The sequence below is a fragment of the Aquarana catesbeiana genome, linkage group LG02 (assembly GCF_042186555.1).
Source record: "Aquarana catesbeiana isolate 2022-GZ linkage group LG02, ASM4218655v1, whole genome shotgun sequence".
In the NCBI taxonomy this organism is placed as follows: domain Eukaryota; kingdom Metazoa; phylum Chordata; class Amphibia; order Anura; family Ranidae; genus Aquarana; species Aquarana catesbeiana.
Window position 1 is genome coordinate 253,006,189 of NC_133325.1, and position 25,470 is coordinate 253,031,658.

At 41.2% G+C, this 25,470-nt stretch overlaps 1 protein-coding gene across 3 annotated transcripts in view; it reads left to right on the top strand.

The window, feature by feature from the left end:
- SLITRK6 (SLIT and NTRK like family member 6) overlaps positions 1–25,470 on the top strand; it is a 223,193-nt gene that overhangs the window by 14,803 nt on the left and 182,920 nt on the right. The window lies entirely within an intron of this gene.

Consider the following 25,470-nt stretch of genomic DNA (forward strand, 5'->3'; position numbering starts at 1 on the left):
TTTGGGAGGGCATTTTCTGTGGAGTGTTGTGGGCACAAGTCATGTTAAAATGGGTTGGAATTTTTGTTAAACAGTGAGATAGTGGCTCAGACAGTTGTAGACTAGGCACTCTAGACATTTGTAAATAAATAATGAGATGGGTCTTAAGTTGAACAGCCAGGTGGGTTAAAGTTAGAGAAAAGTAGGGTTAAACTGGCAAAGGTTTCTACGGGTTTTTGTTTGCTGGTTGGAGGGGTGAGAGTTAAAGATTTGGAGGGCAGGAAACTGATAAGGTTGTGGTCAGAGAAAGAGGAAAAGGGGTGTTTGAGACAAGGAATTTAGAGGTGGGAGAATACAAGGTCAAGGGTATTGCTGTCAGAGTGCATAAAAGTGTGTGTTTATTGCCCTGGGCCAGAAGACAAGGTTAAGTTGAGGAGCTGAATGATAGCTGGGGTGTTAACTTTAACAGGCATGTTAAAGTCACCAAGGATGACAGGTGTATTTCAGACTAAAGAAAATAGGGTAGCAAGGCAGAGAAGTTGTCAATAAATAGGACACTGGTCCCTGAAGGCCAATTAATCACAATAATCCTCAAGAGGACAGGGGTAGAGATGGAGGTATAGGAAGAACTTGTTAAGTACTTTGTGGGAATAGAAGTAATACAATTCCACCTCCCTCACATCCAGTGGGTCTGAGTGAGTGAGTCCAGGGAAGGTTACCATGGGAGAGGGCAGCTGGAGAGGCATAGTCAGATTCCTGAAGCCATTTTTCACTCACAGAGAGTAAGTTAAAGGGTGTTCAATAAGAAACCACTACTCACAGGTGATGTTAGCTGGCCATGATGCTCAGACTGCACAGCAATTGAGGTGCATGCCCTGCCACTGCTGCAGCCTCTCACGTATACAAATTATTGGATGGCTGCACACTCAATACTTGAAAAAATAATGCTTTATTATAGAACAAAGTCCATAAAAACAACCACAACTGATCAAGCAGGGGAGGGAAAAGGTAGGTAGGCACATTTCACACAGAAGTTTGTGCTTTCTCAATACCACATACAGTTGCAGTCCACACATCGTATCATTGAGTATTAAACATGTGTGTATAATCAATCAACTGCAAAACATCAAACCGAGCTCCACCCGTGTGTGACAGAACATATTCCAGTTTACAAAATAAACATATAATCAAAAAGTCCTCACACAAAAGGTTGAACTCATGGTATAGTAGTTAACTCAAAAACATGCACAGTGTATAATAACAAAAAAAACAAGTATAAAAACATTTATGCATACTTATAGGAGGTCCATGCACAGAAATATACACATCTTCATGGATGGATGGAGCGACTGAAATCAGAGTATCCTCAAATGATCCCAAAACTATCTTGCATATTATATAACTTGTTACTGACAGATAAATCAAGCCATCAAAAACAGGAGGGAAAAAGACCAGAAAACTGAAGTATTGAGCCAAAATATTACCCCAGGATCCAATCTGATTTATGAAGTGACTAAAAACAAGGCTTCCTCATATGATCCCAAAACTTATATCTTATATATTTAGGCTGGTTACTGACAAATAAATTGAACCATCAAAAACAGGCGGGAGAAAGACAAGAAAACCAAAGTATTAAGCCAAAGTATTACCACCCAGGATCCAATTTGATTTATCCTTTAACTATAAAAGTGTGTTAAATCCCACTCAAAATTCAAGCCATTCAGAATTCTGGTCTGCAAAATGAATATCCAAAAGACTTCACACTTGCACAGAACACCAAAACGGTCACCCTCCCTCCTGGGTGTCAAAATCTTCTCTATAGCCTGGATCTGTATTAAAGACTTATCCCTATTATGAGCCTCATTAAAATGTTTTGCAACATTGGTGGTGTGTTCTTTTTCAGTATCATAAATATGATCATGCAATCTATCTCTTAACAGTCTAGTGGTGCATCCAACATATTGGATACCGGACTCCTTACACGTTATTAAATAAATAATAAACTTAGTGTTGCAATTGAAAAAACATCTTGACACTGTAAACCCCACCACCAACATTGGATTGAAAACTCTCCCCTCTAATAATGTGAGGACAACATGGGCAATTAGTCGCCCCACATTAATAGTTAGCTACAAAGTCTAACCATGTTTTCTTTTGGTTGCATGAGCTGAAATACGTAGCTCGGTAATAAAGCGTTACCCAAAGCAGGTGCCCGGCGAGACAAAACCTTGGCATAGGTCTCATCATCATTATGTATAGAAATATGCCATTCTATTATCCTCCTAATCTTTCCAAATTCGAGGCTGTAGGGAGTAGAGAACACTGGAACCTCAACGATCAGCCGTTTTTTCTTTTTATTCTGTAGTAATGCACTTCTTTGGATGGTATCCATGGCATCTACAGCCCTACGCATAACGTCTCTATTGTACCCCCGTGAAAGGAACCTGTCAGTCATCTCTATCATCTCTGGAATTAATAGGGTAGAAATCGGAATGCAGCCTAAAGGGGAACTCTACAGGAGGAGTAGTGTCCCGTCATGGCTGGAACCGATTCCCCCTGTAACTCCTCAAGGTATTGCAATGCACACGCATCTTGAAAGCTCCCACATGGCTCAGACTGAGCAGACACAAAGGAATCATCCACTTTTAACCCCTGATTATCCTGAAAAAAAGTTTACGCAAAGTCAGAGCATGGACCCCCTATAAGTATACATAAATGTTTTTATAAATTTTTTTGCTATTATATACATGTTTTTGAGTTAACTACTATACAATGAGTTCAACCTTTTGTGTGAGGACTTTTTGATTATATATTTATTTTGTAAACTATAATATGTCCCGTCACACACGGGTGGAGCTCGGTTTGATGACTTGCAGTTGATTGATTATACACACGTTTTTTACTCAGTGATACCATATATATATGATGTGTGGACTACAATTGTATGTGGTATTGAGAAAGCACAAAGTTCCGTGTGAAACGTGTCTACCTGTACCAGAAAAATGTTAGAGCAAAGAAATACAAAAACATTAGTAGGGCTAAAACAATCAAAGTGTTTTTTGTGATTGCTAAAAAGTCCACTTTAACAGTGAAAATCAGCAGTTGTGAATATGAAATTGTCTGTCATAGAAAAAAATAATTGCAGATTTTAGTTCAAGCCGATCACCTTCACCACACCGCGTGTGTAAAACTCCCCCAAGTTAATCCACTTACCAGATAATACTGGGTTATGCATTTTGTCTTTCAATGGTTGCTGTCAGCACACACTGCACATCTCTATCTAAATATTTGCTCATCACAAGCAGAGGACAAGAATGCACATAGCATAATCCAGTAATTAAAAGGTATTTATTTAAATATTCCTTAAGGTTGTGCACTTTCAATGAAATGAGTTAAAAATAGCATGTAACGGCTATAAATAAAAGGTTGCTATCTCCTGTCTACCTATCACCGCTCCAGCGGTGTTCCCGGGTAAGGTAAGCAGGAAAGCCGACGACGTAGGTTGCTGTGTGGTCACGCCCTGACGTGTTTTGTCATCACTTCGTCAGAGGGCGTGCTCCTCGCTGATGGGCACTGATAGGCTGCACTGATGGGCACTGATGAGGCATCACTGGTGGGCTCTGATAGGTGGCACTGATGGGCACCGATGGGTGACACTGATGGGCACTAATGGGCTGCACTGAAGGGCATTGATAGGTGGCACTGATGGGCACTAATAGGTAACACTGATAGGCAGCACTGATAGGTGGCACTGATGATGAAGCACTGATGGGCACTGATTGGCAGCACTGATGGGCATTGATAGGTGGCACTGGTGTGCACTGGTAGGTGGCACTGGTGGGCACTGATTTGCAACACTGATATGCACTGGCAGTTGGCACTGGTGGACACTGGCAGGCAGCACTGGTGGGCACAGATGATGCGGCTATGTCTTTCCCTATGATGTCCCTTTGACGTAAGCCAATGATCGGCTTTTTTTCTCCTCATGCTGTCAGCGTTACCAATCTTCTGTTTACATCACGTGATCAGCCAATGACATGGTAAGGGGTCGGTCTCATTGACTCAGTGATCACAGCGCATGCCATGCGCACCCCTCAGGGGGCGCGCAGACAGCTCATGCACGGGAGGACATCTACTGACGGCCTCCCAGCAATTAAGGCCTGCGTTGTAGCCGTCATTTGGCTATAGCGCAGACGGGAACTGGTTAATACATTGTACCAGTGCATAATTTATGCAGATTTAAGGCATTCCCCAAGCATGTTGTTTAAGAGAAATGTGTATTTTAATGTCACTCTTTAGGCCTTATGCACACTGGACATTTTTAATGCTGCTCTTAGGGACATCTGGAATTTTCTTTCTCCTCTAAAAGCCCCTGCATGTTAGCCTATGTGTCCACGCACACATACTGTAGGCCTTTAGAGGAGTTTAGAGGGAGGGGCATTTGGAGGCAGAAAAAGATAATCTTTTTGGCAGAAAAAATGCTTGACGTATGTAAACACGTGTAAACGAGTCTTAACACAATTAACAGAAGGCAAATTTAGCACTTAAAGGTTAGTTAATTTTAATGGCCAGAATACATTACTAAAAAATATAACAAGTAATTCTGCGCTGCCCTAGGGGAGGAAAATAAGTAGCTAACACGGCCAGTAGGATATGTGCATATAAAAAAAACAAAATAAGTGTAGCGCTAGTACAAAAAACCATAAATGTCTAGCATGAAGACAATGGAGTCCATGGGCTAGTAGACCTCTAGATATAAATTAGACAAAAGTCTGCCATAAATATGTAACTCGTACAAAATGATAGTCCATAGATAATGCGTGACTTCATGTGTAGGACATATCAATAAGTGCATGACATCTGAAGTGAAGAGAACACCACCACCGACAATAAGGAGGCTTACCGGATCAAAAAGACATACGCTTAGTTGGGTCAAACAGGTTTAGGTGGTGAACAGGTGTAGGAGATCCGGAGGGGTTGAAAAGATGGAGGTCCTGGGATGAACTGCGAACCGGTGTGTCCAGCCCTTTCTCTGGAAAAAAAAAAGCCGACGTTGCATGGAGTAGCTGGGTCTTCGTCAGAATCACAGTGGAATATAAATTGCTAAGATGTATATGAACTTCACTCGTCTTATAACTGGTCAGAATTTTCTAGGACAGTCCCAATTCTTGGGCTTCCTCTCCCGGCTCCGTCCCGGCTGACTCCTCCCCTCCCCGCATCACCATAGAGACGCGGGGAGGAGTACAGAGCATTTAAAAATAAGGCACTTGGGTTTATTTACTAAAGGCATATCCACTTTGCACTACATGAGCACTTGGAAGTGCACTCACTGTAGATCTGAGGGGGACATGCAAGGAAATTAAGAAACAGCATTTTTGCGTGTACATGATTGGATGATAAAATAAGAAAAGCTTCCCCTCATTTCAGATCTTCCCCTCAGATCTAAAGCGACTTCACTTCCAAGTGCACTTCCAAGAGCACTTGCAGTGCACTTGTAGTGCAAAGTGGATTTACCTTTAGTAAATCAACCCCAATGTCTCATTATCTCATTTGAAACTGAAGAGTGCAAAATCTAGTGCAGCTCCACATAGAAATCAGCTTTCATGTTTTTATTTTTTTTCAAAGCTTAATTGAACAAGCTGAAGTTAGAAGCTGATTGGCTACCATGCACAGCTGCACCACATTTTGCACTCTCAAGTTCTAGTAAATCAACCCCATACTTTGGTAAATGCCACCCCAGCCATCTGGTAAATTATTAATTGACAAATACTTACCTCCCTTTTTCTTTCCTTATCAAAATAGCTAATCTTATCTTTACAACTCTAGCCTTTCTTGCAGTCTGTGTGACAAGCTTTAACTGACATGAGTCTTTTATCAACTCCTAATTGAATAATTGGTAAACACTCCTTCATCCCCTCTCAGTATAAGTTTATTTGACCTTAAGGGAAAAGGGAAAGACAGCTCCAGAGAGTAGAAGGCACTGACACAGCCCATCTCGGCCTCATGTACATCTGCTTAATTACAGTACACTTAAATAAGGCACAACCAAGAAAGCAACGACAAACAACAGATCTCCACTCCAGACAGACTGCATGTAAACCTGTATCTCTTCATCCAGTAGTTTATTTTCCAGTCTGCTTTCTTCTCTTTCCACCCTCAAACATGTTCTTTCTCCCTTTCCTTCTCATTATGGTTTGCTCTCTCCTTAACCCCTTAGAGCTGGTGTCTGCTGGCCCTTTAAGGGCTTTATATTGCCGGGAGGCAGGGTGGGGCTTATGTCAAGTGACTGCTGTGATTGGCTGTCACCGCGGTCACATGATCGGAAAGCTCCCAATCGCAAGTAGCGAAGGGGAGCTTTCAGTTAGCCGTCAGTAACTGTACCGAGAGTGCACAGGGCGCATGCTCTCGGCACAGCTCTATAAGCGCTATTGCATGCAAATGTGTGGCTGCTCCGTGCCAAGGCCCAGTCGCTGAGAGGTAACATGTTTGCATGTGCTCGATGCAAAAGGTTAAATTACCTTTCCTCTACCCCTATTCTCCACCCCACAACTTATATATCACCATCACTCCTGCCCTCTCCCTATTACTGCACTCATCACCTACTGTTCATTTCAACCTCACACACTGTGACAACCACTAGCACACTGAGGTAGATGCCCTCATATAAATCTCACTCCCATCCCACCTCATTCACCATCCTGCTTCTCTTGACTTCTGGGGATATTTCACCTAATCTCAGCCCCATACCATCTAACTTTCAACCTTAAAACTGTCAATCTCCTTCCCTGGCAGCAGCAACAATCTTAAAAATCAAAGGGTGACAGCGCTGAAAGCTGAAAATTGGCCTGGGCAGGAAGGGGGTTTAAGTGCCCAGTAAGCAAGTGGTTAAAGCAAAATTGACAATTGCCACAACATATTCCACTTAAATTGCTACTAAATTACTTTTCCTGAACGCTTCATCCCATTTGTAAACAAATAGGCCAAAATTCTCCTCAACATCAATATCAACCCTAGATATAAAAATATATATAGGGAGTGGCGCTGTGCATAAGGGAATAATAAGCGTGTAATGATTATCTAATAAATATGATGATGGTGTCTACAAACCTAGTATAGAAGACGGCAAAAACGGTAAAGATATGGATCCAATAATATGTATCCCACCTGGGAATCAATAAGTGCTGATAAAAAATGAGAATACAAGTAGGTGTTCAGTACAACCTTAATCCCATAAGCAAATTGAAAATTAGTGATCTCTAATAGTGTAATATAATGTGCATGACAAGTGCCAGGATATCAAGTGCAATTTAATTGAGTGTTCCAGCCCCTGCTGGAATGAACAACAAGTGATGTGTGAAGGAGGGGGTTCCACAACCCTCTGTGGTTCAGTTCTAAGAAATAGAAATAGAAAAAATAAAAAATAAATATATATATGTGTAGGTATATATAAAAGTGATTTTTTTTTTTTTTTTATATATAAAATCACAAAAAAATCAAAAAAAAAATCAAAAAAAAAAAAAAATCAAAAAAAAAATCACTTTTATATATACCTACACATATATATATTTATTTTTTATTTTTTCTATTTCTATTTCTTAGAACTGCACCACAGAGGGTTGTGGAACCCCCTCCTTCACACATCACTTGTTGTTCATTCCAGCAGGGGCTGGAACACTCAATTAAATTGCACTTGATATCCTGGCACTTGTCATGCACATTATATTACACTATTAGAGATCACTAATTTTCAATTTGCTTATGGGATTAAGGTTGTACTGAACACCTACTTGTATTCTCATTTTTTATCAGCACTTATTGATTCCCAGGTGGGATACATATTATTGGATCCATATCTTTACCGTTTTTGCCGTCTTCTATACTAGGTTTGTAGACACCATCATCATATTTATTAGATAATCATTACACGCCTATTATTCCCTTATGCACAGCGCCACTCCCTATATATATTTTTATATCTATTTTTGAGGGTACACGTTGGTGTCCCCTGCCTACATAGGGGGGCTGCAGTTGCAAACATAGCCTGTAGCGCGGATCCACTGACCACATCAATATCAACCCATATCCTAGATGTGAACCTTACATCGTAGAAAGCGTATATCTCATTCCTACTTAAAGGAGTTGATAGTGTCAGAAATGTGTCACATGCGTGGCCAGTTTAAAATAGTTAATATACAAAATAAACCAATTTTTATTTTTTATGTATTGTAAAAGGAATGGTAAAGAAAAAATATTTAATGAATAGATACTTAGGTGTACGAGCAGGAGAATGTTCAGATGGTACTGAAGACTAATGCCTCGTACACATGATCGGACTTTCTGACAACAAAACTGTGGAATTTGTTCGAAGGGTGTTGACTCAAGCTTGTCTTGCTTACACACGGTCACATAAATGTTGGTCAACAATTACAAACGTAGTGACATACTAGACGTACTACGTGTTTTTTCAGCTCTTTAGCTCCACCCTTTGGTCTCCTTCTCCTAATTTTGTGTTAATAGAAGTTTAGTGAGCGTTGATTTGCACTTTTCTTTTCACGTTTTTCAGTTTGCGCTTTTCATTTCGTGCTTTTCAATTTGTTTCTGAACGGCCTTTCGTCAACCAGACATGTTGTGGAATCGGAGGAGATAACGTGTTATTTATTATTGGGTTTGGAGTTATTGCTTTGACATTTTTTTTGGTTGAATAATGATTTGATTTGGTATATTTTCTATATTTTTGGATGTATAGAATGCACTTTTTGGTTAAGTTCTATTGGCAGATAGCATGTCTAATTTTTTTTTTTAATGCACAATAAAAAAAATTGTGTAGAAAAATACTTGGCTATGTGTATGCACTATACAATCTGATTGTACAATCTTAAATAGATTTACCAAAACTATATAATAGAAGGACACACTATCAATCCAATCACTCTGTATCCAATCAGGCAGGCTCTTGCACTACATCAGGGGTGTCCCATGGGCTGCATGTGGCGTCAAGGAGTTTAGCTTGCAGTCTGAGTCCATCTAAAGGAATGCTGGGGAAGTCAGGCAAATGGACACATGGAGGAATGCCGGGGGGGGTTCTAAGAAAACTTAGGCTGGCCATACACTATACAATTTTCTTATTCCATTTTCCTTAGATTTACCTTTAACTGTGTAGTGCAAGGGCCTGCCTGACTGCATACACATTGAAAATGTTTAGGTTTGACCTCATATTATATATTATATGGTTTTGGTAAATTTAAAAAAAATAAGAAAATTGTATAATGTATGGCCAGCCTAAGTTAATGGGTGAAGGTGTGCTAATGAGGTCAGCTTATAAACTCCTTCCTGGGTCGTACTGGCTTGTCGTTCCTTTGTGTCCTGTCTATGTACCAGAAAGTTTCTGAAATGAGATGCAAACTACAGCCATGGATGCGGTAGGCCTTGTTTTCAAAATCAAAGAAAGCTTGTATTTTTGTGCAACAGAGGTACATTACTGGTATATTGGTACATATGGCAGCTGGATTTTAGAAAAAAAAAAAGGGTGAACTTAGCCTTTAAGTGGTGTACCTAGTATTGAAGTGCTTGTATTGTATTTCTAGTCCAAATATTTGTATCTACCCCTGTACAAGCATGCACTTCCCCCATGATATTTACACAGTTATCAGTATAAAAGTACTATATGTATATATATATATATATATATATATATATATATATATATATATATATATATATATATATATATATTATTATTATGTACTATAATGCACCTCCCCCATGAATTAAAACGTGCCAGTGCTATGCTTTCAAACCCTAAAAGTGCATAAATGAAATAGCTCTAATAAATGTGCACATTTGCTAAAATTAGTACTATAATTCACCGCCTCCTTTTTTGTAATAACAGGCTACAGAGCATTTGGACGTGTCTGGGAAGCTCCATGGACCAGATATAAGGTAACCGGAAGAGGCATAAGAATGTCTAAGCATCATAAGTCATTTCCGGTTACCTCATTTCTGGTTGAAAATGAATTGCCCATGCCATATGTAAATGTTACAACTGACAAATGTGAATTACTAAAAGAAAAAAAGTAAATAACAAAAACTATCTATATCAGTTGCATTCTGAAGATCTTGAAAAAATTCTGATTAAATTTAGGAAACCAAAAAACTAGAAATGGCCTGTGTAAAATGGACTGAATGTATGCATCCAGTGACCCTAAATTATTGTGTGCCATCTGATAAAATGTTACATTTGAATGTACCAAAGGCATTGGCTAAAAAGATAGACATTTCAGAATCTCTCACTCTCCCGAACCTTTGTATGACTGTTCCACTGCTCTTTGTTTTGATCTGAATGAAAGTATCGATAGCATGTCTTTTGCATAAACAAATCTAATAGATATGTGACCTATTTATAGGTTGCAAAAACTACAGTGGACAATGTTGTCTTTTTTATTTAACTAGGTGTACACTAGGGTGTGAAGAATGAAGGCAAATATGTTATTTATTATCAGCTATTTCTGAACTGTTTTTCATATGTTTATAGTTAGGATACATTCTCTTGTATTCAGAAGAGGAAGTTGTAAATAGAACACAGGTAATAGGAGGAAAAATAATTGTTGATGAGTGCTATGCTGGGTGGAAACAGGATGTAAATACCTATTGTAGGTTTATTTGATTCAGATATACAATACCAATGTGATACAGCTATTTTGTGATGGAAATCAATCATTACATAAACTAGTTGAGCAGGAACAGGTGTTTGAAATCTATTTTCAAGAAAAGCAGCAGGTTCAGGATTTGTACATACTAGAATGCAGGTTAGGGATCATGCTATGCATAAGTTGAGATGTAGTACGATTCCCAGGCTGTGGCCCTCATAATTTCAGGATAGTGACAACAAAGCGCAGAATCTAATCAATATCCATTTATTAGAGACAGGTTGTATATATATATATATATATATATATATATATATATATATATATATATATATATATATATCTATCAGTTGCAACATTTTCCCTTAAAATTTAGTTATTTGTCATACGTATCTGCAAAGACAACACTGTTCTTTAGGTACATGGCCTGCTAAACAATTTTTTTTGTTCTGCACAATTATCTTTCTGGGTAGTAGATAACAATAGGCAGCCTAAGGACAGGTTCATAGGAGCCTCAGTTTTCAGGTACAGATAAATGCAAAGTCATGTGAGTAGTGTCTGGGTTCAATGTTGCATAGCCAAAGTTAGTTGAGAAACATTTTATAAATCTGTAGTTCTTACTGGAGAACTGAACAGAAGCATGGCCAGAATCCTGGGCTGCAGGTCTAGTAGCAGGCTGTAAATTAGCTATACATTCAAACAGTCCTGAAAAAATACTGGATGGGATTTGGATTTCAAGCCAAATGGACAGCACAAATTGTATAAACTCTAAAAGGTCAAGACAGAAATTGCAGTCCAACAAACCATTAGCTCAGCTAAACAATTCTTCAAACAGGAATAAAAACAAGGCACTTACTCCTGGTTGAAACAGCTGTGCTCTAAATATATGGCTCTTGGAGCAATTTGAACACACTCAAAACAAAATATGTCTAGATTTTAGCCTTGACAACAGCTTTTTTTTAAACGTTGTTAACATCTAGGTTTCAGTATCAATGAAAGGAAGGTAGTAGGTGCAGGATTACTTCTCCCAAAATGTAGCTTTCTTCCAGGAGTTTTGTTGTAAGGCTAATGCATATTTTCACATACAACAGATGACCTGTATGCATATTTTGAGGTTAACCAAAGAGAATAGCTTGGTGATCAGAGAGCAGTGCAAAAAAATCTAATACGAGGAGCAGTTCTACCTCGTATCAGAACTCAATGCTACCTAGCATTGAATTATGGGAGATGACGTACGGGAAAGAAACTTTACTATGGCAGAACCTTACCATTGAGGACATGTTGATGGTCGTTCGTGGTGACTGCTGATATCCACTCCAACTGCAGGAACGCTTGGCTTGTCAGCCACTGGAGGAGTCTGGAGGTTTAAAGGCCCTGGCTGGGTATGAGCCACAAGCTTTGACAGCTTGTCCAGCTGATAAGCCTTCAATTTATTTGGTGGTGGATTCACAATTCCCTTCGATTATAGAAGACTTCTCACTGGGTGTCCTCAACATTTACTCTGCTTCAGGAAGCATCTTGGAAGAGACTGTCATTTACTTACCATCATTGGTTTATCCGGTTGACTTTTTATTTTGGTCATTGCCACAGTCCATTTACTTTTGCTTTTTATCTGCAATTTATTCATTTTTGGTTTAATATGTGTTCACTTATCAGTTTTGATGCACTATCTATGTTATTCAGATTACATTGGTAGTTTCTTACTTTTAAACTAAGTTGACCACGCCATCAGATTTGAACCAACTCTGTTTGTTCCTTAGATTTCCTTCTTGGTTTATTTTTTGGTGATCATTTTTATGCTTGTTTAATTTATTTGCCACTTGTCTATTAGACCACATTCACTCACTTATTATTGTTAGCGCAGCTTCTTTTTTGCTTTTATCTAAGTTTCAGTATCAAGGAAAGGAAGATAGTCGGTGCAGGATTACTTCTCCCAAAATGCAGCTTTCTTCCAGGAGTTTTATTGTAAGGCTAATGCATATTTTCACATACAACAGATGACCTGTATGCATATTTCGAGGTTAACCAAAGGGAATAGCTTGGTGATCAGAGAGCAGTGCAAAAAATCTAATACCGAGGAGCAAGTTTAGGATATGTGCAAATAAATTAGGAGTTAGAGTATAGTTCCAAAATCAGCACAAACGCTGCAAAATGAGTTCAGAATCAGTGCATTGACACAGTGGAGGAGATTAACTAAAACTGGAGCATTCAAAATTTGGTGCAGCATGGTCCAGACGCGGACCTGAATGGACGCAGAGTTAGGGACAAAGGCCATTTTATTAGTAGCTCACAGCGACTGGAGACCTGCCAGCCCCAACAAACTCTACCATTTTGGCTCCCATGACTTCTGCTACCATGCTGAAGAGAGGCAATACCCACTCCAGACCACAGAAGTTCACAGACTTCTTCCCTCTGGCTGGAAACCAACTCAAACAGCATGGTGGCGGCAGCTTCCCTCTTGCCTCCACTCCCAGCCCCACATCTAGTGTGGGACAGATGCACTAGGTGGATCGTCTCTGTAACACAGAGACAGAGCCTCCTAGGCTGCACTCTGGTGAGTTTTCCTCTCTCCTGAAACGCCCACTACACAAAGCCTAGGCAAAACAAAAAAATCAATACAGGGAAACACAGAGGGATCCCACTACGCCCTACATGAGGCAGACCCCCTGTGTGGCAATTAGAGGTATTTCTGGCCTCTACCTAGCCTGCTGATTTATGAGATATACAGCTAGCCCTAAGAGGCTCTCTACAATCTAACATGTCATCTATGAAAGGCAATGTTTCCACAGCTGTACAAGATGTGTCCCTAAAAATGTCTAATGCCGAAACCAAGATCAGTGACATTTGTCATGCCTACAATGACATGATAAATGGATTCACTGATCACGATGCTGTAATTCAACGCATTAACACTAAACTTGCGGACTTAGAGGACCAATCTTGCTGCAATAATATAAGATTTCAGGATATCCTTGCGAAGGTCACTCAGCCTCTCCTACATGATCTTTTGCGTCACCTTCGGATGGCATCCCAATAATTTATTGAGGACATCGGGTCCCTAAGCCTCACATTCTTCTGGACTCAACACCACGGTATGTCCTCGCATGCATTCATTTTTACCACATAAAGGAGCAAGCTATGACAGCCACCAGAAATAACCCTAAGTTGTCTGAAAAATTTGCAGGGATTTCCCTCTATGCTGATCTCTCTGCAGCCACTATACAAGCACAACATCAACTTTCCACTATTGCGAAAGCTCTTTGCAACCGTAAAATTGTCTACCAGTGGGGTCACCCTACCAAAATGTTCATCATCTGCCAGGGGAACAAAACATGCTGTTTACTCAATTGAAAAAGGGATCAAACTAGTACAACCCTAGAATGTTCTACCAACCGACATCCATCTTTTGGGGGATTCATCACGCTCCAAGATACCCATGGACTGGTCGTGAATAGATAATCTATCAAGTAGGACCTCTGCTCCACTTCTCATTCTAAAATGGCCTTTTTGAACCTCTCTTACATGTTTCTGCAGTTGCCTGGTTTGCCAAATCCATACGACAAGCTTTTTTGCAACCTTACACCAAAGATTCTTCAGTATGAATTCTATATTGCTCATAGTTCTCTGATTTTTTTTTCAAGTTTATTTCTTAAGTTTCTTAGTGCCTTTTTTACAATTTTCTGTTACTTGTAATCTTTGTTGGTGCTTTTACGGTCCTCATATGCATATTTGGATTTGCTCTTTTTATTCTTCTGAGCTGATCCTATGGGAAATTCTATTTGTACTTCCTATAATCATCCCTATGCAATTCTTCCCAAAGCTCAGAACTAATTACCAGCTTTTATTCTATTTGTTTTGGCACTCTACCTAATATCTTTTAATGTAAAGGGTCTCAATAGCCCCTATAAGAGAAGAGTCCTGCAAAAGGAAGTCTACTCTCTAAAAGGAGACATTCTCTTCCTCCAATAGGCCCACTTGCTGCTAATTTTTTTATTGCTTAAATGGATTATACCTTTTATTCTTCAACGCATCACTCCTATTCCAGGACTCACATGTTTGTTTTGGATACATGGTCTTTTCCATATGTATTTTCCTCCTCTATAGAAATGATCACATGGTCAGATCACGCTCCCATCACTCTGAAATTTCCTGCATCTCTAAACACATTCCTGCTATCAGATCCTGAGCATACCCATTCATTACGGATGCGTTAACCTCTTAATTTTCCTTGAACGCATCAGAAGATTTCAACTGTTTCACCCCCTGAAATGCCTACAAGGCAGTTCTGAGGGGGAAACTAATACAATTGGGCTCCTAAGCAAAGACACATAGATCTCAGCAATTTGATGCCTTAATACAATCTATAAAAGAAACTGAACAGATAAATAAATTAGATTTCGTCAACCAATGCTTCAAAATCACTGCACCTTAGGAATGCTCTTTGTTTTCTACTCCTATACAACTACAAGAAGCGGGTTAAAGTCTAATTTGTATCACTCTAAATAGTGTTGGGTGAACATTTTTGGCTGAGCAAAAGTTTGACCCGAACATCGCCTGTTCGCCCTTTTGGTAAACACCTGAATTTGCGGAATGTTCGCCTGCCAAGTGCCCCACAATTCACTGCATGCTTCACAGTGCATTCTAGGGCCCTAATTGGATGAAGCAATACACCTAACCACTCGTCAGGCGCAGAGCTTTGCCAATTAGAGCACAGAGCAGTTTTAGAGCCCTGATTGCACAAAGTGATGATGACTTTTTCCAATCATGGCTTAGTGCTTATAGTCCCACCCCACACTATAAAAGGTTCCTTCCCACAGGAAGCTTTTGCAGTGTGTTGTTGGAGTGGAGATAAATAGAGCAGGGCTCAGTTTGCTACTAGCGAGTTAGTGTGTTCACTTATTGTGACTCTGAATTTAGAGTTTAGAGTGTTAGTGTAGCTTTAGTATAGTGTTAGTATACTGTAGTGTGTCAGTATAGTTTAGTGTGAGCACCACCACCAACACCCAAAGACCAATTTTTCCACAACTGTGTGACAGGGGCATCAAATTTAAATTTTTTACAGCAAGGCCAGTTCTTGCTTTCATCAAGAGTACCTCTAGTAAGTTACGGGATGAAGGCATCACCGACACCCAAAGCCCAATTTTTCCTGTAACTATGTGACAGGGGCATCAAATTTAATTTTTTTACAGCAAGGCCAATTTTTGCTTTTATCAAGAGTACCTCTATAGGGTTACTGTGTGAAGGCACCACCAACACCCAAAGCCCAAATTTTCCACATCTGTTACTTCTATCCAAAGTCTGAAAAAGAGATGCCAGACTTTATCTAAAAAAAAAAATGTTATTCTTGGCTTGAGTGCACTATACAGTAAGTTTGCTTCTTTGCATTCAGCTTGCTCACTTTGGTGTAACACTTTGTTTCTATCCAAAGTCTGCCAAAGAGACACCAGAATGTATCTAAAAAATCTCTAATCTTTTTTACACCCAATAACTTGCATATAAGCCTTAAAAACGGGGACTTTTGATTTTTTTTTTTTCCAAAACAGTTTTGATTTTTTTAAGGTAGGGTCCCTTTGACTTTAATAGGGTTTGCAGTTCAGGTCCAAACTTTTGCGATGTTCAAGAGTTCTGGCTCGAACCAAACCGTGTGTTGTTTGGCCTATCTCTAACTCTTAACCTCCCTGGCGGTATGATTATTTTGGATTTTAGGTGCTGAAAGCGGTACAATTATTTTGCATGGAAATTTGGCGTTTTATATTGTAGGTCTGTAATTCTTAACAAAAACACACTTATATCTGTCCACCAAGAGTCTAGTAGATATCCCGGGTATGATTAAGTTTGAAACACAAAAACATAAATTATAATATAATAAATAAATATAAATAATTAAAAAAAAAAAAATATAATAATAATAAAATAATTTTCCCCACGATTCACTATCACTCAATTCTGCAAGTGTTCTAATTTACTATCGCTGTTTTCTAGCTGGGCTAAAGCCACTTTTGAATTAAAGGGACATTTTTTGGTTGCTATGGACAATCTCCAGTTTCCAGGCAGAAAGAACAGTATATATAATATAAAACTGCATGCAGGGCATTGGACAAAGCACTGGGGACAAAAGGGATGTGAAATAATTTCATACAGTACTGTAATCTGATTTTTACTTTCTTTTTTAATTTGCAGCCAGGCTCCGCCCCCGTGCGTCACGGCGCTCGCAGGGAACGGAGCCTGGCACAGAGAGGCTTCAGAGGAGACAGACCCCGTAGACAGCGCGGTGGGACATCACAGGATCCTGGGAACAAGGTACAGTAGGTGACCGCGATATTGTGTCAATCTCGCCGCACTTCTCGGCGAGATTTGACACCTACGAGCCCCGTCGCAGGAGCCAGCGCCGAGATGGCTCACTCATCGGGAAAGGAAAACTTTGTTTTCCTTCCGCGATGAGTGACAGGCAGTGCTGACAGCTGTCTAGTATGAATCCTGAGGCGGGAACACCGCGCCAAATTTTAAATGAAAAAACCGGCGTGGGTTCCCCCCTCGGGGGCATACCAGGCCCTTAGGTCTGGCATGGATTGTAAGGGGAACCCCCTATGCCGAAAAATCGGCGTGGGGGTCCCACCCAAATCCATACCAGACCCTTATCCGAGCACGCAGCCCGGCCGGCCAGGAAAGGGGGTGGGGACGAGCGAGCGCCCCCCCCTCCTGAGCCGTACCAGGCCGCATGTCCTCAACATGGGGGGGTGGGTGCCTTGGGGGAGGGGGGGCGCCCTGCGGGACCCCCCACCCCAAAGCACCTTGTCCCCAAGGGCCTCTTCCCGACAACCCTGGCCGTTGGTTGTCGGGGTCTGCGGGCGGGGGGCTTATCGGAATCCGGGAGCCCCCCTTAATAAGGGGGCCCCCCACCCTGTGTGAATGAGTTTGGGGTATAATGGTACCCCTACCCATTCACCTAGGGAAAAGTGTCAATATAAAAAAAACACAGTACACAGGTTTTAAGAGTAATTTATTAGTCAGCTCCGGGGTCTTCTTCCGACTTCGGGGGGTCTCCTTCCGACTTCTCCCGGTGTTCGGCCTCTTCTCCCGGGCCTGGCATTGCGTCACTAACATCGATGATAGGGAGATGTTAAGGGCTTTAGACTTCATAAGGTTAATTTGTAAATTAGATAATTTGTTAAAAAGGGCAAAGTCTTTGAGCAGATTGGGTATAGTGACTAATGGGTCTGAGAGGAAGAGAAGGATATCGTCCGCATATGCTGCGACTTTATACTGCTTATTACGGATATCAAGGCCTTTAACATCGGGATTTGCCTTGAGTTTGCATAGGATGGGTTCTAGGGTGAGAACAAAAATGAGAGGTGACAATGGGCACCCTTGACGTGTACCATTGGAAACGGAGAAGGCGTCTGACAGGCGGCCATTGACTCTTATTCTAGCCGTGGGGTAAGAATATAGCGCTAGCATCAGTTGTAGAAAATGTGGAGGAAACCCCATTGCCTGCAGCATTGCTGACATGTAGTCCCAGGCCATTCTGTCGAACGCCTTCTCCGCATCGAGGGATAAGAAGAAACCTTGTTGTTTGGATGATTTTGAGAGCCAGTGATGAATATGAAGAGCTTTTACGGTGTTATCCCTGGCCTCTCTTCCAGGGATAAGTCCAACCTGATCAAGGGCTATTAATTTAGGGATGAGAGGAAGTAAGCGATTAGCAGGGATTTTGGCGTATAGTTTTATGTCTACATTTAGGAGGGAGATGGGCCTGTAATTGGATACTATTGTTTCATCTTTGCCAGGTTTTGGTATCAAGGTAATATGGGCTTCCAATAGGTCCTTTGTGGCTTGTGGGGATGAGTGTAGCGAATTGAATGATTTAGTAAAATGCGGGGTAAGTATCTCGTGGAAGGTCTTGTAATAGCTTACTGTTAACCTGTCTGGGCCCGGACTTTTACCTGTTTTAATTTGTTTCAAGGCTGTGGCAGTTTCCTCAACATTGATAGGGCCTTCAAGAGCCGTTGAGTCTTCTTGGGAAATAGTAGTTGTGCAATATTGCTGTAGGAAGTTTGCGATTGCCTCCCGTCTGACATGGGTTTGATCAATTGTGTCTGTGGGGGGTAAAATATAAAGTTTGGAGAAATATTTGACAAATTAGATGGCAATATCTTCTGGGGATACAAAAATTTTACGACGGGATCTTTAATCCTATGTATATTTGATGTTGCCTTTTTATGTTGTATTGCTCTGGCCAACATTCTCCCGGATTTATTACCGAACTCGTAGAACATTTTTTGTATCAAAACATATTTGCATTTTAGTGTTTTATTTAACACTTCTCGGAGTTCCTCCCTGGCCTGTAACAGTTCTATGAGTGATTTAGTGGTTAGGGATGTTTTGTGTGCCTGTTCCAGAGCATGTATTTTAGTGGATAAGGTGGAGATAAAATTCTGTCTCTATTTGTTTCTGTGTGCAGCCATAGATATAAACTCCCATCTCATTACACATTTATGTGCAGCCCAGGTGTTGGTTGGGCTGGAATCTTCAGTGACATTTTCCTGGAAGTATTGTGATAGTCGCTTGGTAATTTTTTGTGTGATGTGCAGGTCCATCAGTAGGGAGTTATCCAGGTGCCATATCGAATTTGTAGAACGAGCCATCGGCATAGTCAATGTCATGGAAATGGAGTTATTATCAGATAGCACCATAGGGTCTATGGTCGCTTTTGTGAGAAGAGGTAAATCATTCTGGGAAAGAAAAAAATGGTCAATTCTGATATATTTGTTGTGGAGTGACAAGTAAAATGTAAGATCTCAATCGTTTGGATGTAGTGTGCGCCACGTGTCATGTAAAGTTAGTTCCTGTAGGTGTTTGATAGCTCTCAGGGCTCTATACAGCATGGAAGAAGACCCATTAGAGGAGTCCTGTGTCGGAGTGAGCGCGACGTTGAAATCCCCGCCCACAATGAGCATGCCAGAGTAAAATTCACTAAGTAACTGTAAGGTTTCTCGAAAGAAGGAGACTTGTTGCTTATTAGAGGCGTATAGGTTTGCTAGGGTGATAGGTGCTTATGTAGTGTGCCCTTGAGGAATAGATATCTACTATTATCATCTCGCTTGATTTCAGAAATTTGTAGGGGGCAGGTTTTAGATATTAATATGGCAACCCCTTTAGTCTTAGAGGTGTCGTTTGATGCATGAAAAACTGTGGGATAATGGTGGTTGCGAAGTTTGGGTATCGGAGCGAAAGTGAGTTTCTTGGATGAATGCTATTTGTTTTTTACTTTTTTGTAGTGTATACAGTAACTGTGACCTTTTCTCGGGGGTGTTTAACCCCCGGATGTTTAGCGAACAAAATTTTACCTGTAAGTTAAGCTGATTCTTGCTCGAGCCCTTCATGTTAGGTGTGTTGGTATCTGTATCCGCCATTTTATCAGTAGGGGGGTGGTTAGAGGTCGAGTGTTTAAAGGACTAGAAGAAGGGGAGAATGGTCAGTAATTGAGGTAGAAGGTCGTTTGAGCATCCGCTCAGCAAGAGTGGCCTGGTAAGTTGTAGAGGGGAAGGGGAGAAGGTAACTAACCTTCTCTATGTCGAGAGAGGTTAGGTGGGTACAGTGAGTTATCAGTGGAATTAGGTCCAGATACAAGTCTGTACCTTTCTGCTGCACTGTGTGGGTATTAGTAAGTACTTAACACAGGAGAAACAGCAAGATAGATGGTCGATCTGCCGTTGCCATCCATCGACGTAAGTGAATGGAGGATGTATTGTTAGGGGTCAAAATATGAACATATACTCTTCTGAACACACCTCATATGCAATAATTGTTCATGTGTTAACAGGTCCGTAAGACACGGGGGTCAATTCTAAGTCCTGCAGTAAGGAAGAGTTGGCCGGGCCTTGTCTATATGTCAAGAACCATGACAGAAAGGTGACGATTAGATATGGCAGTGTTAGGTGTCATGTTGTGTGATTTCTTGAGAAGGTATACCTCTTAAGACAGTTGAGCATATTATGTGCCAAATATAACTAATTAATATCTGAATAACTATTAAAACATTTTAAACGAAGAACTTTAAAACATTTCTGAATAGAAAATCATTGAACATCCAGCATCTGGTATTTAGAACTCAGGGTTGACCGAGAAGCAGAGCCATTCTGCACCGCCAGTGATCCTGTCCCACCTCCCGTCTCAGCCCCCCTGGCAAACTAGGTTAAAGATAAAGGCTCGCTCTGCATCCTGTTAGTGACCCACTGACTATATGAGTATTCGAGGGACATTTAGTAAAGGGAATAGAGGAAGACTGATGGGTGTGAACAGAGTTTAGCCTTTTGTGACCGGGTAGTCGTTAACGCTTATGTTGCTGCTGCACTAACCCCTATTCGGTCCCTCGTGTCTTGTCCCTTCCTGGAGTAGGAGAATAGCTGTGCATAGCGCAGCGTAGATGTAGAGTGGAAGTAAATTGCTACCGACTACCTGTTATTCATGTTTTAGAAATAATAGAATGGGGATAGACGGGTGCCGGGTATACGTTATGGGAGAGGTAACTTTAACATATATGAGGCATTTCCCATTGACATAATGGGAATTTGGCAGTATTGGTGGATAGGGGAGGACAACGGTTATATCGACCTAGTCTGTTTATCACTCTCATGTTGAAATGTGGAAGAGGCTATCTACCAGGCAAACAAGATGTCCCAGCAAGTGCTTCCCTGTGCCAGTTGATGGCAGTGGAGACATATCCCCGGGAGACTTCCAGCAAGCATCATGGGATTAAATCTGATATAGTGAGGGAGCATATACACATCGGAAATACATGTTTAAGTATACATTACCCAAACCGAACAATGCCTGTTATGTGATGTAAACACATGTAAGGTAGTGCATATGGGCTTTCTATGATTCATCCGAAGTATCCGGCAGCAACTATATACAGTCTAATTCCGTATGTCTGTAGAATGTTGCGGATAATGCCTTCCAGGGTAGATGCGGAGATCAGTGCGTGTTAGGCAAGGGAGCTTTGAGCCAAGGGTTGCTGTCCATAACAATCTTGAGGAGGTGTTTATATTCCGTACTGGTAGACAAGTAATCTCAGTGGGGAGAAAGAAATCGCAGTGCCGGTCTTCAGGGTTGGTATAAAGAACAGGTAGCCAGTATAGAAATAGCTATAAGAGGTCACAAATAAATTGTCCCTTAATGAATAGAGGAACAGTCTCGGTAGAGTGAGTAAGAACCGCGGGAACATTTGCAGTCATTCAAAGCAGGTGAGACGTGTCCATACAAATTCTGTGTAGAAAAGATCAGACTCAGTAATCCCTTTGTGCTCTCCGGGATCGCGGGGAGTCGGAGGGGCTATGACCGCGATTAGCACTGGGGTAAGCGGTGTGTGGTCTGGTGCCCAATGGTGATCTTCTCCTGCGGTATTCCGAGTACTCCGAGTACCAATTAGGGACATCCACCGAGGAGATGCCTAGCCTGACACAAAATGGCCGCAAGTCTTCTGGCACTTTTGCAGTGCCATGCGGCTCATATGAGTAGCCGAAAAACAGAAGGGGAATTTCCACCTATATTGTATCCCATGTGCGCGTAGAACCTCAAGTAGTGGTTTCAGGTCCCGTTGGTGCCGTAGGGTAATGCTGGACAAGTCTTGAAAAATCTGTATACGTGTGCCATCATGCTGTAGTTGTGGTTTGCCCCTTGCTTGCCTCAGAATGTCTTCTTTCAGCTTGTAGTCCACGATACAGCATATAATGTTCCGAGGGGGGTCAGTCTCTCTGCCTTTGGGGCGCAATGCCCTATGAATTCTTTCCATCTCAATTGGGGTCTGCTGCGGTCTGTTCAACATTTGTGGAAGCTGACAAGCTGTAGGCTTGCTCAGCCTGGTAGTTAGGGCCTGTATATATTGTATAGTTAGTGTCAAGACACGGCTAGGTTTTCGCTTTGCTATTTTGTTCCTATTTGTTTCCTGGAACACTGTACATAGACTTATATATAACACAAATAAACACCACACTGGTATCTGTGCCTGAAAGACTGCTCATCCTAGAGTCCTAGAGAGCTATCTATCTATGATATATATATATATATATATATATATATATATATATATATATGAAAAAGTAAATAAAAAAAAAATACTGGGAGCCTGAATGGTCATTAATTAGTTAGGGTACCACCCAGAATGTAAGGGCAGGGTGTATTCACACAGCATATGATCATCCAAAGACAAAACAAAACATAAGTGAACACCCAAAGGCTACCCCCTATTGCTTTATTAAATAAGTGAAACAGCATGCCTAGGTAAACATAATATTGCCACAGTGTCCATCTCCGCAAGACCTGCATCAAAATCCCACATCTTGTGACCTCCCCCAGAACCTGCCCCCCCTATTCCCTAGGACCCCTAGACAGATAGACCAGCTAGAAATGACCTCCCCTGGGAGGTGGGATGGCACGGCTACAGCTAACTGCCCCCCCAAGATGTGACCCCTGATAAATGCACCTGCAATGAAAGTATATTTATCCAAGAGTGCAGGGACTCCAGAGATCACCCAGGATGTGATATATATACTTTTGTTGCAGGTGCATTTATCAGGGGTCACATCTTGGTGGGCAGTTAGCTGCAGCCATGCTGTCCCAGCTCCCAGGGGAGGTAATTTCCAGCTGGTCCATATGACTAGAGGTCCTAGGGGAATAGGGAGAGCAGGTTCTGGGGGGCTCACTAGATGGGGGATTTTAATGCAGGTCTTAGGGGGTTACTTTGGTGAGTAGGGGGGTGGCATTCTGGAGCGGAGATGGACACTGTGGCAATATTATGTATACCATGTAATGCTGCTTCACTTAGTCAATAAAAGTATAGGAGGAAGCCTTTGGGTGTTCACTTATTTCCTGTTTTGCTTTTGGATGAGATTTCCTAACCCACCACTTAGTTACCATATACAATGGAGCTTTGCGTTCTGGTAAATTCCCTAAAGATATGCTCCAAGCCATAGTAACTACCATTCCAAAACCAGATAAAGATACCTCCTCCCCACCAGGTGGATTTATAAAGAACAGACAAGCCCCCAACGCTAATGGATGGATCCTTCATTTACTGAGAGATGCAGAAATCTACAAGATTCCTACAATCTCTTTAGCCGTAGATGCAGAGAAAGTGTTTGACTGGGTGCACCGAGGGTTCCTAGAGGAGGTTTTAAGGAAATTTGTTTTTTGTGGTGCAATTTTTTCCACCGTCATGGCTCTCTATGCCTGCCCTTCTGCAAGAGCCATTTTATCTGGCTCTCTGTCCTTGGAATTCCTTATTACAAACAGAATTAGACAGGGCTGCCCGTTATTACCGCTCATATTTGCACTGGTTATGGAGCCTCTTGTATACTAAGTCAGATCCTCTTCTTATGCCTCTGGTATACAAACTGGCCTCATTCATAACAAAATAGGGCTCTTATAATGCAATGCTCGATAATGCAATCTCATGCCCCGTACACACGATGGAAAATTCCGCCAGCAAAAGTCACATGAGAACTTTTGGTCGGAAAATGCGACCGTGTGTATGCTCCATCGGACTTTTGCTGGCAGAATTCCAGACAGCAAAAGATTGAGAGCATGTTCTGCACTTTTCGGTTGGGAAAAGTTCCTATCCTAAAATGCGTTCATCTGTATGCAATTCGGACGCGCAAAAAATCACGCATGCTCAGAATCAAGTACGAGACGGAAGCGCTCGGTCTGGTAAAACTAGCGTTCATAATGGAGATAGCACATTCGTCATGCTGTAAATTTTTAGATCTTTTAATGTAGCGCATTCTTTTGTTCTTTATAATGCTAGAAGAATGAATTTGTTTTGCTGCTGATATTCACACAGAGTTCTCACAAACTTATATCTTTATTATTTCTCGTGATCTCATGAATAATCTTTTTTGTTTTTAAAGCCAGATCACCATAATAATGTTTAGAATTATTTTTTATAGTCATCTTTTTTTTATAATCAAGATCTCCTGTTTTTTTTTATTATTCTTAAATTATTTTCTAGCGATCTCCATAATTTGTTATTTTTTGTGTCAAGTTTCCACAACAACATTATTATCTTGTATTTTTAAAGCTCAAGGAGGTTGGTGTTGGTGTCCCTTGTTAATTAGACATTGTATTTTTGAAATATACCTGCCAACTCACAAACAAACTGTCCTATTTGAAGAAAAACACATAGGCAAGTATTTTCATATTAAAAAATCTCAATTTATTTTGGCTCATACCAAAATAAAGAGGAAGGCAACTCTGGAGAAACTGCTTGAATTTGCGAAGCCTTTGAACCCCAGGGCACACATCAACTCTTTGTAACTAAAAATTGGTAGCCTGAGAAGTCCATATAATAGGGAGCACAATCTGGTCCAGGACTCCCAGAGATCATGAACAGCAGCAGGTGACATATATGTCCCCAGGCTGTGGTACTACCACAGCCTGCGTCTTCTGTCAGACCAGACTGAACCCAGCCCACCACTTTCTTGTCTTCCCTGCAGCCTTCCCTCCACACTTCCCTGTAGCCTTCCCTCCATGCTTCCCTGCAGCCTTCCCTCCACGTTTCCCTGCAGCCTTCCTTGGAGGCTGTGGCTCTGGAGGTGGAGTTGTGGCAGGAGGAGGAGGAGGATGGGTGAGCGCACATAAGTGCATGTTATCAGTCATTTGACCCCTCAACCCCTTATGAAGGGCCTGAAAAATAATCTGCTCACAGATGAGGCATTGGCCCTCCTCCATTTGCTGCAATTTTGCAACTACATAGCAGCCATAGGCCTCTTCAGTGCCGGGGGTAGTTTTCAGGGCCGCATTAGCGTTCTTAATGAGGACCAGTGCTGCCTCCTCCACGTTACTCCCC